Raw genomic sequence first — 18,803 nt, forward strand, 5'->3', positions numbered from 1 at the left:
ATCAGTAAAGTTTTTGAAGGCTATAAGCTGCTTTGTTCTTTCTTTTGTTTTTCCATTGACTTTCAGTCAATAGTTAGGAGTCAGGAATTGGCTTATTATTTTAAAACTAATTTAGTAACTAGTTAAATCATAGTTAAAGATGAAGAAAATATCTGCATAATGATATATTTAGGTCAAGATGGGTGACTGAACACTCAGGTTTTTTTCTATTCCTTTTGGAAAACATATTGAAATGCCAAAAATAAATACTAATCAAATAATACCTATGCCAGTGACCTCAGAAGACTGCAAGGACTTAGCAAAAAGAAAACTGAAGGGTTAACAGAATTGCCTGAGATCTAAAAGGGGTCACTGTGATTGTGAAACAGGATAAGTGAAGAGTTGATAAGCTCCCACCAAAGACAGACACCAGCTTTAAAGGTGAGTTTTCATAACAAAATCTTGGAATCAGCATGAGAAGGGGACTGAGGACTGCTTTATGTAGTCTGCCAAAGGGTGGCAAAACAACTATTTTTATTTTCTTTCTCTAAATGCTGCTGCCTCCAGTGTTAGACACAGCTTCACCAGTGGAGTCAAGTTCATCAACTGCAAATGTGGATGTTTTGATGTAGGAAACTCTAAAAAAGAGCACTGGGGTTGAGGAAGTAGAGTACTGCCAAAAGTAATTTTATCAAGAGTTTGTTCTGCATCAATTAATACAACTTTATAAATCTCTTTTTATCCTATTAATATATAAAGTACATTAATTTTTTACTTTAAAACTGTCTTGTATATCTAAAATAAATTCAACTCAGTTTTGATGTGTTATATCTTTTATATTTTATATGTGTTTGTTACTGTTGATTTATTTATATTTTAACATCTATGTTCACTAGAAAGATTAGCCTGCAGATTTCCTTTAGGTCTTTGTCAGATTTTGATATAATTATGCTGGCCATATAAAATAAACTGGTAAGTATTCCTTTATTTTCTGCCTTGTGTAAATTTTATAGAAATTAGTTCTTAAAGTCACCAACGAAGTTCTCTAGTCTGCTGTTTCTTTGCATCATGCCTTTACAAAAAAAAATAAAGTAGCTTCATCAAAGCATAACTCATTCTACTATTCACCCATATAAAGTTTACAATTCAACATTTTTCTTTTTCTATTTTTAATTGCTTTACACTGTTGTGTTGGTTTCTGTCATACAACAATGTGAATCAGCCAAAGTATATATATGTCCTCCTGACCCCTGAACCTCCTTCCCAATTCCCAAACCATCCCACCCCTCTAGGTTGTCACAGAGCACCAAGCTGAGCACCCTGTGCTATGCAGCAACTTCCCATTAGCTATCTATTTTACATATGGCAGTGCTTATGTTTCAGTGATACTCTCTCAATTTGTCCCACATTTTATTTCCCCTGCTTTGTCCACAAGTCTGTTGTCTATGTCTGCATCTCTAAACAGTTTTCTTGTATTCAAAGGATGGTACAATAATCACTACAATCAATTTTGGAAGATACAGTTTATTCTAAAAAGAAATCCCATATTCTTTTGCAGCCACTTTCCATTTATTCTCAACCCCTACAAACCTAAGCAACCACTAATCTACTTTCCAACTACACAGACTTGCCTAATATAGACTTTTCATATAAATGAAATCATAAAAAATGTGATCTTCTGTGACTCGCGTCTTACACTTTGTATACTATTTTCAACATTACGCAAAAATGTTGTAGCATGCGTCAATATTTCATTACACTGTTAAAGAGATTGGTAAACAATGTCTATAGGCCATGCAGCTCTAAAATTATCCAATCTCATCATCACTCTTTTCATCTTTCAACAGTGGTGTCTATCACATGTACCATTCTCCCATTTATTTGATGATCAGTAACGGAACAACTGGCTTTCTCTGGTCGCTCAGTTGGTAAGAAACCCACCTGTAATGCAGGAAACCTGGGTTCGATCTCTGGGTCAGGAAGATCCCCTGGAGAAGGAAATGGCAATCCACTCCAGTATTTTTGCCTGGGAAATCCCATGGACAGAGGAGCCTGGCAGGCTGCAGTCCATGGGGTCACAAGAGTTAGACAAGACTTAGTGACTAAACTACGATTACCAATGGAACAACTCCTATGCGGCAAGTTCTAGTGTTACAAAATAGTCTGGTCAAGGAGACAAGCAAGTTAAAAGATGGCTGCAATATACTATGAAAAGTAAAATTAGAGAAGCTAAACTCCAGTACTTTGGCCACCTCATGCAAAGAGTTGACTCATTGGAAAAGACTCTGATGCTGGGAGGGATTGGGGGCAGGAGGAGAAGGGGACGACAGAGGATCAGATGGCTGGATGGCATCACTGACTCGATGGACGTGAGTCTGAGTGAACTCCAGGAGTTGGTGATGGACAGGGAGGCCTGGCGTGCTGCGATTCATGGGGTTGCAAAGAGTCGGACACGACTGAGCGACTGAACTGAACTGAATTGAGTACAAGCCTAGTGGGATGCACTGAAAGCTCAGTACCAACAAGAATTACAATAAAGTGAATTTTGAAAGAAAAGTGGAAATTAGTTAACTTTAGTGTTGAGACCAGAGAATAGATTTTTCAAAGTAGAATAGAATTTTCAAAGTAAAGGGGACAGTACATTAAAGAGAGTAAAGAAAATTAATCTGTGACTTTCAAAACCACAGATGGCTTTATAGTTGAAGCACTGGGCCTGACAACTGTAGTGACAGGTATCATCTGAGCACACCATCACAGGGAAGTTACCATAAAGTTCTGGGGAGGACTTTAAATTTTCCATTCTATATGTAAGGCCCTTATAAATCATCACTCCAGTCCACACACACACACACACAAAAGGTGATCAAACTGAAAAAGTATGTTTGAAATACACCGAGCACTCCCTGTGCTTTTGAACAAGACAACTGCCTCAAGAGAATCTATTTCATCAGAGCCTAACTGCCTGGGGTTTTACCAAAGCCCAGACTCACCAGGAGAAAGGGAGATATGAAAACATAGCCTTCTCCAGTCTGTGATGTGGGAAAAGAGAAATACCCAACTCAGGCTTACTAAAAGACAGACCTAATCATATAGAATGCTTCTCCTTTTCCATACCTCACTAGGGCTGTTGTACAATAGTAAGGGATTACAACTAAAAGACATACAAGGCTTAGGTCCTATTGAAGGACTCTCTAGACCCAAAGACAACATTGGAGATAAAAACAAGGATATTTCAGAAAATTTAGCCTCTGATACCACAGCTACAGCTGTGGAGTAAAGTCTGACTCCTAGTCAGCTAAACTTAAAGCTACACACTAACAGCCTCTCTACCCCAGTTCCTTTAACTTCATACAGTATGTCTGACTTTTACAAAAATTAACAAGATGTGCTGAAGGTCAAAAAACACAGTCTAAAGAGACAGAACAGGTATCAAAACCAGATTCAGTTATGGCAGAGATGTTGGAACTATAAGACTGGAAATAAAAAAGCATCTATGACTAATATGCTAAGGGATATAATTTAAAAAGTGGACAATATGCAAGACCAGATAGATAATAAAAGCATCTCAAATGTTAATAATTAAAAACAAATGTTAAGAAAATACAAATTACAGATAAAAAATGAAAAGATTAGTTATCATTACCAATACCATATTTTTAAGTGGATAATAAGGGATTATTATTAAAAAAACATTATGTTCACAAATTTGATAACTTAGAAGAAAACAGACCTATTTCTTGAAAGATGCAATCCATCAAAAGTCACACAAGGAGAAACAGACAATCTCAATAGGCCTAAATGCATTAGAGGAATTGAAGATGAATTAATACCTCTCCAAAGATAAAGTACCATGCATAGATGGGTTCACTGGTAAATCTACAGAACATTTAAGAAGAAATGATATCATTTTTCTACCATCTGTTTCAGAAAATAGCAAAAGGAACATATTTCCTAATTCATTCTATGAAGCCAAACCAGGCAAAGACATTTTAAGAAAGGAAACTGCAAATCAATATTTCTTATAATCATAGATACCAAAATTCTTAACAAAACATTAGCAAATCAAAACCAACAATATATACAAAGAATTACACAGCATGACCAAGTGTGATTTAATTCTAAGCACTCAAGTTTTATTCAACATTTGAAAATATTCATGTACTCTGAGGCTATTTTTCTATGTGCATACACATCTAAAATTGTCATGAATTTCACTTTATCATTATAAAGTGTTCCCCTTACAGCCTAGAAATGGCTTGAGTGGAAAATATTGTGTGGCTTTAAGTAGGGAGAATTTTTTTTCCACATGTGCAGCTTGAAATACAGTTTAGCCATCTGCAATGAATTCTTCACTTTTGCCTGTTATTAAATGAGAAGTCTTGATTGTGCGTATTTATTGATATAGCTAAAATTTTCAAGTCATTCTATAATTAACAGTTTATCTTTCAATTTTAGAAAGAGAAATGTGCATTCTAAGTGGGGGAGTTTACTAATATCAAACCAATTTTCTTGTCAAGAACAATTAACAAAGCAGATAAAAGAGAAATAAATCTTATTTTTAAAGGCATCAGAGAGGTACCAGGTTTCCAAGGCAAACCATTCAGAATCACAGTAATCCAAGTCTATGCCCCAACCAGTAAGGCTGAAGAAGCTTTGAATGGTTCCATGAAGACCTACAAGACCTTCTAGAACTAACACCCAAAAGAGATGTCCTTTTCATTATAGGGGACTGGAGTGCAAAAGTAGAAAGTCAAGATATACCTGGGGTAACAGGCAAATTTGGCCTTGGAGTACAAAATGAAGCAGGGCAAAGGCTAATAGAGTTTTGCCAAGAGAAAGCACCAGTCATAGCAAATACCCTCTACCAACAACACAAGAGAAGACTCTACACATGGACATTACCAGATGATCAACACCAAAATTAGACTGATTATATTCTTTGCAGCCAAAGATGGAGAAGCTCTATACTGTCTGCAAAAACAAGACCAGGAGCTGACTGGGGCTCAGATCATGAACCCCTTATTGCAAAATTCAGACTTAAATTGAAGAAACTAGGGAAAACCACTAGGCCATTCAGGTATGACCTAAATCAAATCCCTTACATTATACAGTGGAAGTGACAAATAGATTCAAGGGATTAGAACTGATATATAGAGTGCCTGAAGATCAATGGATGGAACTTCATAACATTGTACAGGAGGCCATGATCAAAACCATCACCAAGAAGAAGTGCAAGAAGGCAAAATGGTTGTCTGAGGAAGCCTTACAAATAGCTATGAAAAGAAGAGAAGCAAAAGGCAAAGGAGAAAAGAAAAGATATACCCATTTGAATGCAGAGTTCCAAAGAATAGCAAGGAGAGATAAGAAAGTATTTCTCAGTGATCAATGCAAAGAAATAGAGGAAAACAATACAATGGGAAAGACTAGAGATCTCTTCAAGAAAATTAGAGATACCAAGGGAATCATTCATGCAAAGATGGGCTCAGTAAAGGACAGAAATAGTATGGACCTAACAGAAGCAGAAGATATTAAGAAGAGGCGGCAAGAATACACAGAAGAACTGTACAAAAAAAGATCTTCATGACCCAGATAATCATGATGGTGTGATCACTCACCTATAGCCAGACATCCTGGAGTGTGAAGTCAAGTGGGCCTGAGGAAACATCACTAAGAACAAAGCTAGTGAAGGTGATAGAATTCCAGTTGAGTTATCTTCAATCCTAAAAGATGATGCTGTGAAAGTGCTGCACTCAATATGCCAGCAAATTTGGAAAACTCAGCAGTGGCCACAGGACTGGAAAAGGTCAGTTTCATTCCAGTTTCAAAGAAAGGCAATGCCAAAGTATGCTGAATGTACCTCACAATTGCACGCATCTCACACACTAGCAAAGTAATGCTCAAAATTCTCCAAGGCAGGCTTCAGCAGTATGTGAACCGTGAACTTCCAGATGTTCAAGCTGGATTTAGAAAAGGCACAGGCACCAGAGATCAAATTGCCAACATTTGCTGGATCATCGAAAAAGCAAGAGAGTTCCAGAAAAATATCTACTTCTGCTTTATTGACTATGCCAAAGCCTTTGACAGTGTGGATCACAATAAACTGTAGAAAACTCTGAAGGAGATAGAAATACCAGACCCCCTGACCTACATCTTGAGAAATCTGTATGCAATTCAAGAAGCCACAGTTAGAACTGGACATGTTGTAGGGTACGGAGTTAAAGAAAGCGAGGTTCAGATAAAGAATGAGACTGGCACTTTACAGGAACAGATCACCTTTAATGAGGCGAAAAGGGGCAGCAGTCAGATTAGTGAGCTGCTCAACTAACCCAAGAAAAGAGTAAATATATATAGGCATATATGTGGAAATCTACTGTCTTAAGGGGGCCTGTTCTTCTCCAAGGTTGTTCAGAGTAGTTATCTCTTAAATGGCTGAGGCAAGGAATTCTGGAGATCAGCCAGAGGCTGGACTGGCTGGGAGCGGGGCAAATCAACCTTAATGTCCATTCTTTTTTTCGGGTGGGAGAGTTCTATGTTTTGCATAGAATGGTGGGGAGGACCCGCAGAGAGGGGAGTTTAACTCCAGGCTGTTTTGCCATGTAACTTTCCTTCACATGGAACAACAGATTGGTTCAAATCAGGAAGGAGTAAGTCAAGGCTGTATATTGTCACCCTGCTTATTTAACTTATATGCAGAGTACATCATGAAAAACGCTGGGCTGGATGAAGCACAAGCTGGAATCAAGATTGCTGGAAGAAATATCAATAACCTCAGATATGAAGATGACACCACCCTTATGGCAGAAAGTGAAGAAGAACTAAAGAGACTCTTGGTGACAGTGAAAGAGGAGAGTGAAAAAGTTGGCTTAAAACTCAACATTCAGAAAACGAAGATCATCACTTCATGGGAAATAGATGGGGAAACAGTGGAAACAGTGACAGACTTTATTTTTTTGGGCTCCAAAATCACTGCAGATGTTGACTGCAGCCATGAAATTAAAAGACACTTGCTTCTTGGAAGAAAAGTTATGAACAACCTAGATAGCATATTAAAAAGCAGAGACATTACTTTACCAAGAAAGGTCCATCTAGTCAAGGCTATGGTTTTTCCAGTAGTCATGTATAGATGTGAGAGGTAGACTATAAAGAAAGTTGAGCACCGAAGAATTGATTCTTTTGAACTGTGGTGTTGGAGAAGACTCTTGAGAGTCCCTTGGACTGCAAGGAGATCCAACCAGTCCATCCTAAAGGAAATGAGTCCTGAATATTCATTGGAAGGACTGATGCTGAAGCTGAAACTCCAATACTTTGGCCACCTGATGCGAAGATCTGACTCATTTGAAAAGACCCTGATGCTGGAAAAGATTGAAGGCAGGAGGAGAAGGGGATGACAGAGGATGAGATGGTCGGATGGCATCACTGACTCAATGGATGTAGTTTGAGCAAGCTCCGGGAGTTGGTGATGGACAGGGAAGCCTGGTGTGCTGCAGCCCATGGGGTTGCAAAGGGTTGGACACGACTGAGTGACTGAACTGAACTGAACTGAGAGTTACCAAGACTAGTAAGGACTTGAGGAAATACTTAAGTGGTAAAACCCTTTCTACTTTCCCTCAGATAGTATAATTTTTGGAATTTTTAAACAACATAACAAACCTACTTAAATATTTGCTTTATTCTGTAACATATTCTCAAGAGTTCAAAACTACTTCAATATTTCTTTATACTTCTTGAAATAATTTTCAAAATTTCTACGCTTGTGTCCTTAAATGTTAGTGTTGGTAATAGTCTCTAAGAAACCTGAAGTCTGGCAATGTACACTGCAAATGTACATTCAAACAATAGGAATTTTAACTGATACAGATACAGGGGGTATATAATTTTTGCTACATACTGGCCTCACTTAAAACAAAAATCTAATCAGAGACAAAGCTTCTTAGTTAGACAGATGAGAAATTAAGGCAAATAAATTGTCATCATCTCTAAATCTCCTGTGATTGCAAGCTTATATATTTCCTCATTGGCTTCAGATGGAACTGCTCTGCACTGAAAAGGCAGACAGGATTAACTTGCTGTCAAGCAAGGAATGAAAACTAATCCTTGTTGACAAGGTGTATCTGTTGTGAAGAAGTGATGACACTTTCTTCTAAACACTCCATTTTCCAAATGTTCCCTACCAAAATCTTGTATTTTTCAAAGTTTCGTGCAGGCAATTCTCAGTAAGGAATGTTTTAAAAAGCCTGATAAAGACATGCTAATATAATGCCTATATTTACATTTGATTTACTTGTATACTTAGGGCACATTGATTATTTTCTACCAAAAAAATGCAAGTGAGGAAATTTTAGACATGCACATCTGTATCTTTTTTAAGACATGCTTTCTTCTAAGTTTTGGAAGACTACTATACTAGAACCTCTCTACCTGATAGAAATACATTCCAGGACCCACAGTGGATGCTGAAAGTGAGAATAGCACAAAATCCTATATATATTATGTTTTCTCCTATATGTACATACCCATGGTAAAGTTTAGTGTATAAATTAGGCACAGTAAGAGGTTGACAACAAAAATTACCAATAAAATAGCACAATTATAATAATACACTGTAATAAAAGTTATGTGAATGTGGTCTCCCCCTCTCTCAAAGTATCTGATTGTGTAAGTGTAATGCCTTTTCCATCTTAACTGAGCATTTATGTACTGTGGCTATTACTTTGCAGTTTGAGGTGCACGGATTTCTTTTTCCTTCATCACAATTTCACAGATGGAAGATCTGTTCTTACTGAACATCTTAGCAATCTCAGCATGTGACTTTTTTTTTTAATCTCATTAAGTCAAGAATTTTCACTTAAAGGAAACACTTGATGGCTTCTCTTTGGCATAAATTGCCAGCATCACTACTTTTGTGCACCGTGACCATTAAGTAAAATAAGGGTGACTTGAACACAAGCACTGTGATACCAATAGATCTGATAATGAAGATACTCCTAAGTGACTAGTGAGCAGGATATGTTAGACAAAAGGATGATTCACATCTGGTGGGCCAGCATGAGATTTCATCCTGATATTCACTGCTCAGTCAGTCAGTCATGTCTGACTTTTTGCAGCCCCATGGACTGTAGCCTGCCAGATTCCCCTACCCACTGAATTTTCCAGGCTAGAATATTGGAGTGAAGTGCCATTTTCTCTCCCAAAGGATCTCCCAAGTCTCCTGCATTGGCAGGCAGATTCTTTTCCACTAGTACCACCTGGGAAGCCCCATGCTACTAAGAATGATGTGCAATTTAAAATATATGAATTGTTATTTCTGGAATTTTTCATTTCATATTTTTGGGACTCAGCTGACCGTGGGTTAACTGAAATCATGGATGAAACCTCGGATAAGGGGAGTCTGCTGTACTTCAAAATAATGTATCTTTCTCAGTATGTTTTATTACTTGATATAACTCAATTTTATATGTCATAGTAATAATATATCAGGCTGAGGACATTTTGAAAAGAAACATTCTTGTTCAAAAGACTAGCAATTCAAGATGCTGAAAATACTTTGCAAGATCTAGGGAATTTTTAATCTCAAATTTACAAAAGTCAGTAACTCTTCCATATTCAGTTCAGTTCAGTTTAGTCGCTCAGTCGTGTCCGACTCTTTGTGACCCCATGAATCACAGCACGCCAGGCCTCCCTGTCCATCACCAACTCCCAGAGTTCACTCAGACTCACGTCCATCGAGTCAGTGATGCCATCCAGCCATCTCATCCTCTGTCGTCCCTTTCTCCTCCTGCCCCCAATCCCTCCCAGCAGCTTTTCCTAAATAAATGATTTATCCTATTTAATGTTGAGAAGTAGTGCTTGTAGAGAAGGTCAGCATTGATTTTTATAATAATTACATGTGTTTAAAGATGTCCTCCAGTATATACAAGTGCTGTGATTATATAAATGGTTTTTCTCCCTTTGAGGCCTCCTCTCTAAACTGAAGGTTTATCATTTTATCACGTACACTTTAGATATTTATTTCATAATGGAACATACAGAAATAAAGAGTTAGGCATGACTGGGAAGCTCTTTGTTGACAAATAAGATCCATCATTTTGTTGCTACGTTCAATTCTGTAATAGAGAATAGAAACAACCAGTTCCTAGAACAGAGTAATCTGGCTGGAGTGGATTTCAACAAACATTTAGTTGCACAGTTCTTCATTTCAACGTGTGGGAAACAGGACCAGAGAAATCGACTCTTGTCCACATTCTCCATATCAGTGTGAGAAAACATCAAATCTGAAATTTGAACTCCTATGTGTCTATACACAGCCCAGCAAGTATGTCGATGTCCTCTCTGCTGGGGGAAACAGATGCCAGAGAGAGTGAAGAAAAGTGGCCCCAAGCAACCACCAACAGTTTCATTTCCAGTATAATCAATGTATTTCTGAAAAAAAAAATTAAGTTATCATGAAAAAAGATCTGAGCTTGGAGTTAAAGTCAAAAGGAAATTCACAGACACTTTTACTGTTTTGGCCCCAAACAAGTCACTTTACAACACTGAATCTGTTTCTGTTTCCGCCTACTTTCTTTCATAAGGGTGTATGAGATAAATGAGTCATTGAATTTGAAAGCTCCCTGAAATCTGTAGAGTGCTAAAAAGTAAAGGCATTAAAAAATTGTATGAAGCATTCTTAAAGCTGTTTGTGGCTAATTTGGCAAGTGTGGAGCCAAGAAGCAGGCCTAGCAATTTATCTCCATTTCCCATATGTAAGATATGCAGAAATTAAAAATTTTATTAATGATATTTTATTCATACATGATATATATATTAAAGATGACTTTATTTTCTCTCCTTAAAGCCTCTTACAGGGACTTGCACATAGCAGGCTCACTAAAATATTTTGTTTACATTATGTAAAATAATAATTATATGTTCATACACAAATAGAGTTGAATACTCTTAGTTTTATTTTATACAATCACTCTTAAAAAGAAAAATGGAACAATTAATGCATGAAGAAGGAAATAAAAATATAAAGAGCACATTTAGACTCCTAAAGGACATAACTGTAGGCACCATAAAGATATTAAAGTATATTTGTATTCATCTGTACATACCATAATAGCATCCCAAACCCAAAATATCTATACTTTAAGAGTTGTGCTTTGTCTTTTAAAAATAAAGTATTTGTGAACCTAAAACACATAAAAATACAATAATAATAAATATATTTAGATCATAACAGACAACATGGAAAGCAATATTAATAAAATATTGAAAGAAAACATGAAGCTTCAGTTCAACAAAATACACTGCTCAAATAAAACATATTTTATTTTATTTTAACATATTTGTCAGTGAGAAACTGTTCAGATAATTTGTTTAGGGGTAAATGAGCATACTGATACTCATCAAATATTTAGTAGTAAGTTCTAGGCTCCCAGATACAAAAGATGAGGGTCCTTTTTTGTGAAATGTGTCAAGTTATAAATTTGTTTTACTCTATGCAATGCATTGTGAGACAGTTGGTTTTTAATTTCAAGGGAAAATATAGAAACTTTCATATGTTTGATTTTTACTAATAAAATATTAAGCCATAATATCCTAAAATATGTCATGTAAAGTTAATAATACTAAAGATCAAAAAAGCTTGAGTTAGGCATTATATTTAGATGTAGCAATGTACCTATTTTGGGTGACAGCTGAGAGGGAATACATCTGACAGGTAAACTTAAAAACACTGAATAGTGCATATTAGCTTATATGGAAAACTTTGGAGACTCCCTTGAAGGAAATGACTTCTAATCAAGTCCATAACTGACATTAGGATATATACAGATATATTTGGTAGATTTGGAAGAACAAATAGAAATGAAACTGTAGGGAACCAATGAGATGCATAACAGATTTCCTCATAATGGAAAATGTCTGGTTTAGAAAGACCAATTTAGCATCAGGATATACCTTTTAGATTGGGATTGGCAGTACTAAGAACGAGAATCAAACTAACTCAGTAATTTAGTGAGTATAAAGATGTCTGAGAAAAATTATTCATTTGAATTGAAAGAATCAACCTAATAAATTCTATAACATGAAAAAATGTGTGCATATTTTAGGAGAGTTTACAAAATTTCAGTCACTTGGCAGCCTACAAACTTTAAGAATATAAGGAGATAAGCTTATATAAATAAATATAAATAAATTGTGGAAATTTAAAACTATTTAAGAAATATTTTTCTTTTATAGATAAAAAGGGCAGAAAAATGTATTATTTTCAATATATGGTTTTCCTACAGATTAAAATTATTTCTACAGATTACAAAAGAAGAAAACTGCAATAAACCTATAATGAATTTCTTAGAGATGATGGTATATATTTAGTTCTGAGGTTTTACAATATGGAGTAATTTGTTTCCTTTTCCCTTTCTATTCTCCTCCTACTCCTCTATTGCAGACCCTTTTCTGCCACTCACAACTTGCTTATTCATCTCAAGAATTTCTAGCTAAATCATAACATTACTGCTAGCCTTCAGGCTTTTCCCTAGGGAAAAACTAAATAAAATGCACAGAGCCTTGGTAGAGAATAACACAGTCTCTCTAGACATGTCTTCTCTTTGTTGAGAAACCAAACTAAAGAAAAAGCTAGTGAATATACACGATGACTGAGAAACCAGCTGCACAGAAGTATTTGTCATTTTCATACAAAATGGTAAACACAATGAACATAGTTCAAAGACTCATATTCACAAATCATTTACTCACGACCACTGAGACATACACCTCAACTAAAAAATAACACGAAGTGGAGAAACATATCACTATACTATTAACTTAAAATTTAGAAATCCTTATGTCCTAAAATTATTTCTCTAAGATTAAAAGTATTGAGGGTCTAAATTTTTACTGTTTATATGATGTAATAATATAATGAAGAGAGGCATATTAGGATAAAATGGAAAATATGTACATTCATTTGGCCATATTTTTTAATTAGTTAACTTATTTGGCTGTGCCTGGTCTTAGTTGCAACACACAAGCTCCTCCATCTTCCTTGCAGCATGCAGAATCTTTTACTTGCTGCACATGGGATCTAGTTCCCAACCAGGGATTGAATCCAGGCTCCCTGCACTAGAAGCGCAGAGTCTTAGCAACTGAATCACTAGAAAAGTCCCAAGTTGGCCATATTAATGAATTAAGAATGAAATAGGCAGTTATATCCTTACCATGAAAAGTTTGAAGCTTTTAAACTATATAAGATCCCATACAAAGTTCCCAAGTATAATTATATATATATGGAAAAAAAATCTATGGACCAAATAGTAATCTCTGGCACTTGAAAGGATAAAGTACCAAAGAAATAATATACAAATTTGAAAACAGGAAAAGAAAACCACAACAAAATGGATTATAGCATGCCCTTTTAATGTCATCATGTACCTTTTCTAATAACAAATCTTTCATTTTTTGGACCCAAGTGAGTGTATCTGTTTGTTTGTTTGTTTTTTTTACTTTATATTTATTATTTAATTTTAGTTCACAAAATGTGATGTTGCTATTAACTTGTAACTTTCTGTCTGGTGGACAAAGCTAGCCCAAAGGTATGGATTTATTGCCTTGTAAGACAATAAATAGAATTGTATGTAATTAACAATCTTATCCTTACAATACTCTTCTCTTCTCTTCCTCCTACTGCCAAGTTGCTAAGTCACTTCAGTCATGTCCGACTCTGTGTGACCCCATTACGGCAGCCCTCCAGGCTCCCTGGTCCCTGGGATTCTCCAGGCAAGAACACTGGAGTGGGTTGCCATTTCCTTTTCCAATGCGTGAAAGTGAAGTCGCTCAGTCGTATCTGACTTGTAGTGACCCCATGGACTACAGCCTACCAGGCTCCTCTGTCCATGGGATTTTCCAGGCAGGAGTACTGGAGTGGGGTGCCATTGCCTTCTCCCGTCTCTTCCTCCTCCTACTCCTTTAACTTCATATACTTCAATAAATTCTCAACTTCTTGAATGTTCTTGAAATAAGCTTTACTGTTTTTATTTGAGTGATTTCCTCATTAATGGGTATTAAATCTTTGACATTTTATTGAGGTGTAGAATGGATCTTTAGAGTTATTTCCAAGTGCCAATATGCTGACAGTACTTTTTGTTTCAGGTTGTTGTTCAACTATGGTTCTGATTCTACTTTATGTATGACCAATAACTTATTTCTTACTGGGCTGCAGCAACGATTAGGATTCTAGTTCTGTAATCTGAACTTTTGATAATCTTTTCTGAGGTGATGGAGATCTTTTTCAGTCAGGTGAGAGATGATATAAATCTGTCTATTTAGTTTTTTATTCTGTTCATTTGCATACTTTGTGAACTTCAATTCAGTTCAGTTCAGTGAACTTAATGAAGAACATAATTCTTGCCCACTAGAAAGAAGAATCAGAGAAGGCAATGGCACCCCACTCCAGTATTCTTGCCTGGAAAATCCCATGGATGGAGGAGCCTGGTAGCCTGCAGTCCATGGGGTCTCCAAGAGTCGGACACGACTGAGTGACTTCACTTTCACTTTTCACTTTCCTGCACTGGAGAAGGAAATGGCAACCCACTCCAGTGTTCTTGCCTGGAGAATCCCAGGGATGGGGGAGCCTGGTGGGCTGCCGTCTATGGGGTCACACAGAGTCAGACAGGACTGAAGTGACTTAGCAGCAGCAGCAGAAAGAAGAATAGCTTTTTGAGACCTGCAGCATTGATTTTTTGTTGTTATTGTTTTGTGCTTATTTTTGTGACTGATTTGTAAAAACAAACCTGCAAACTCTACATATCTGTGTATTTAGGAAACATCTGTACCTCTTGATGTGAGTTTTGAAATTGTTCCTTCTTTCATGTTACACCAATATATTGAACTATAAAATCTCTTAAGGGGCACTGTTTAATTAGCTTATAGAGACTAATAAATGTCACATAAACCAAATATTAGGGAACCCATGGCAACCTACTCCAGTATTCTTGCCTGGGAAATCCCATGGACAGAGGAGCCTGGCAGGCTAGAGTCCAGGGGGTCACTAAGAGTTGGACATGACTGAGCAACTAAACAAAGTTTCAGGAAACCTGGGGGGGCGGGACTTCTAAAACTTTATGCTAATATAAGTATTAGTTAAGAATTAATAAGTATTCAGTTTCATTTTTGTCTGTAAGCTTAACAAAATGTTGAATATCCTTACTTATTTAAGGACAAGCCTAGCCCAAAGGTATGAATTTATTTCAAATATTATTGTTGTTGTTGTTGTTGTTTAGTCACCTAGAGTGTCCAACACTTTGCCACCCCCATGGACTTCAGCACGCCAGGCTTCCTTGACCCTCACCTTCTCCCAGAGTTTGCCCAAGTTCAGGTCCACTGCATTAGTGATGCCATCCAACCATCTCATCCTCTGATTACCTCTTCTCCTTCTGCCTTCACTCTTTCCCAGAATCAAGATATTTTCCAATGAGTTTTCTGTTTGCATCAGGTGACCAAAATATTGGAGCTTCAGCTACTGCATCAGTCCTTCCAATGAGTATTCAGGGTTGGTTTCCTTTAAGATTTATGGGCTGGATCTCTGCTGTCCCTGGGACTCTCAAGAGTCTTCACCAGCACCACAGTTTGAAAGCATCAGTTTTTCAGTGCTCTTCCTTCTTTATGGTCCAGCTTTTAAAACCATATGTAACTACTAGAAAGACTATCAGATCAGATCAGATCAGATCAGTCGCTCAGTCGTGTCCGACTCTTTGTGACCCCATGAATCACAGCACGCCAGGCCTCCCTGTCCACCACCAACTCCTAGAGTTCACTCAGACTCACGTCCATCGAGTCAGTGATGCCATCCAGCCATCTTATCCTCTGTCGTCCCCTTCTCCTCCTGCCCCCAATCCCTCCCAGCCTTGATCATACTGAATATTCAGTGGAAGGACTGATGCTGAAGCTGAAACTCCAATATTTTGGCCAATGATGCGAAGAACTGAATCCTTGGAAAAGACCTTAATTCTGCGAAAGATTGAAGGCAGGAGGAGAAGGGGACAACAGAGGATGAGATGGTTGGATGGCATCACCGACTCAGTGGACATGAGCTTGACCCAGATCCAGGAGTTGGTGATAGACAGGGAAGCTTGGTGTGCTGCAGTCCATGGGGTTCCAAAGAGTCGGACATGACTGAGCAACTGAACTAAATGGACACAGACTGTCTAAGTTTGTCATAGCTTTCCTGCCAAGAAGCAATCATCTTCTAATTTCATGGCTGCAGTCACCATCCACGGATACTTTAGAGCCCAAGAAGACGAAATCTGTCACTACTTCCACCTTTTCCCCTTCTATTTGCCATGAAGTGAAATAAAATCATTAATAAACAATATTTTGTTGTTGTTTAGGGATCCCCTGGTGGTTCAAATGGAATCTGCCTGCAATGCAGGAGACACGGGTTCAATCCCCGGGTTGGGAAGATCCTCTGGAGAAGGAAACAGCTACCCATTCCAGCATTCTTGCCTGGAGAATTCCATGGACACAGGAGTCTGGAAGGCTACAATCCATGGAGTTGCAAAGTCAGACATGATATCACTAAGTTGGTTCCAACTCTTTGAGACCCCATGGACTATAATCTGTGAGGCTCCTCTGTCCATGGGATTCTCCAGACAAGAATATTGGAATGGGTTGTCCTCCTTCAGTAGATCTTCCCAACCCAGAGATTGAACCCGTGTCTTCTGCATTAATAGGCAGATACTTATGAGCCTGCAGGGAAGCCTCCAAATATTTAGATACTTTGTAAAATATTACAAAGTGTGAATTTTATATATATATCAGAGGCCTGGCGTGCTGCAATTCATGGGGTCGCAAAAAGTCGGACATGACTGAGTGACTGATTTGATCTGATCAGTTCAGTCACTCAGTCATGTCCGATTCTTTGCGACCCCATGAACCGCAGTGCATCAGGCCTCCCTGTCCATTACCAACTCCCAGAGTCCACCCAAACCCATGTCCATTGAGTTGGTGATTCCATCCAACCATCTCATCCTCTGGCGTCCCCTTCTCCTCCTGCCCTCAATCTTTCCCAGCATCAGGGTCTTTTCAAATGAATCCGCTCTTCATATCAGGTGGCTAAAGTATTGGAGTTTCAGCTTCAACATCAGTCCTTCCAATGAACACCCAGGATTGATCTCCTTTAGGATGGACTGGTTTGATCTCCTTGCAGTCCAGGGGACTCTCAAGAGTGTTCTCCAACACCACAGTTCAAAAGCATCAATTCTTTGGCACTCAGCTTTCTTTATAGTCCAACTCTCACATCCATACATGACTACTGGAAAAACCATAGCCTTGACTAGACGGACCTTTGTTGACAAAGTGATGTCTCTGCTTTTTAAAACGCTGTCTAGGTTGGTCATAATTTTCCTTTCAAGGAGTAAGATACACACACACACACATATATATATGCACACCTTTTTTGTTACTTTAGCATGCTACAGAGTGGCTATACTTGGGGGTCGAGTTAATGAACATGTCCATTTAGTCAATTAAGAATGGGTAAAAGTAGTGTGGGTATCAGTAGGTAGCCCATTATTTTGCTCTAGATCCTTTGTTGTCTAGAAACATGGTTGACACTGACTACCTTCAGTTGCAATAGAACTTACCTGACTGAAAGTTATAATCAATTTTGATGTTTGAGATTAGACTAAGAATTATAATGGCATGGAAAAAATGACTGCATGTATGCAGTAAGTTCTTGGTTTTAAGAGAAAGAAAGAGCATAGTCTTGTCCTCAAGCAAGTTTTTAAAAGTGAACTGATGCATTTTTTACTGCCACATATTAGTGCAAGACAGAATTTAGGTATCAATTAATATCATAATTGAAGTATGTTGTCATTTCTTAACACCAGTCAGTTCAGTTGCTCAGTTGTGTCTAACTCTTTGGGACCCCATGGACTGCAGCGTGCATGGAGTATTGAAATGGTATGCCCAAACAGCTGCATTTCATGCCTCATCAGAGTATCCAAATAAATGTATGATTTTGTTTTGTCCTCATCATGTCCTTGATATTTAAACAATGAAAAAATATTGCTCATCAGAAGGAGCTGAGATTTCTTCTCTCATGTTTACTTAAAGTATTATATTGTCATACTGATTAATTGTTCTTAGACACCTAGGAGCCTATTTTAATCAGATGACCAAATTTTCCATGCTAATCTTTTTTGTTTTCCTTTAGATCAAACCCTAAATTTAGTCCAAAAAATGCATGTCTTTTCTATCTAAAACTAAGTTTAGAGTTCTTAGAGACATTTGGAGAATAATAAAGGCTTGTTTTTCCTCATTTAATCAAAAGGGAAATAGAAAAAAATTAGATTTATTTGAAATGCTCCATATGTCTTGGCCTAGCTTAACACTATTATAAGAGATGCATGGAAAGAGATTTCAAAGTAAACGATGATTTTATACAAGTAAATTGTGAATTACATAAATATTTCAGAGATTCTACAATTTTCAAAATGGATTTCAAAGCCCTAAAGATTTGTCAATGCCCTCGCTGTCCTTAACATGTCCTCAGAGGCAACGCTGATACAATTCTTATGAAAGAATTATTCCTGATACCCCGATAAAGAACTTTACTCCTCTCCTCACTGATACTGGTCTGTAATAAATTAAACACAGCTATTCAGTCTCATCTACATATGTTCTCTGCATTTATCTCAAGCATCTACAGATATTCTCTGCATTTATCTCATGCTTGGTTCTGTATAAGATATAGGCAAATGTTCATCTTCAACAAAGAAAGGTATGCTTACTTTCCTGGAAACCAATAAACAAGGTTTTTTTTTTTTTTTTTTTTTAACCACTAA

This window comes from Bison bison, unplaced genomic scaffold (assembly GCF_000754665.1).
Source record: "Bison bison bison isolate TAMUID 2011002044 unplaced genomic scaffold, Bison_UMD1.0 scf7180017864479, whole genome shotgun sequence".
NCBI lineage: Eukaryota > Metazoa > Chordata > Mammalia > Artiodactyla > Bovidae > Bison > Bison bison.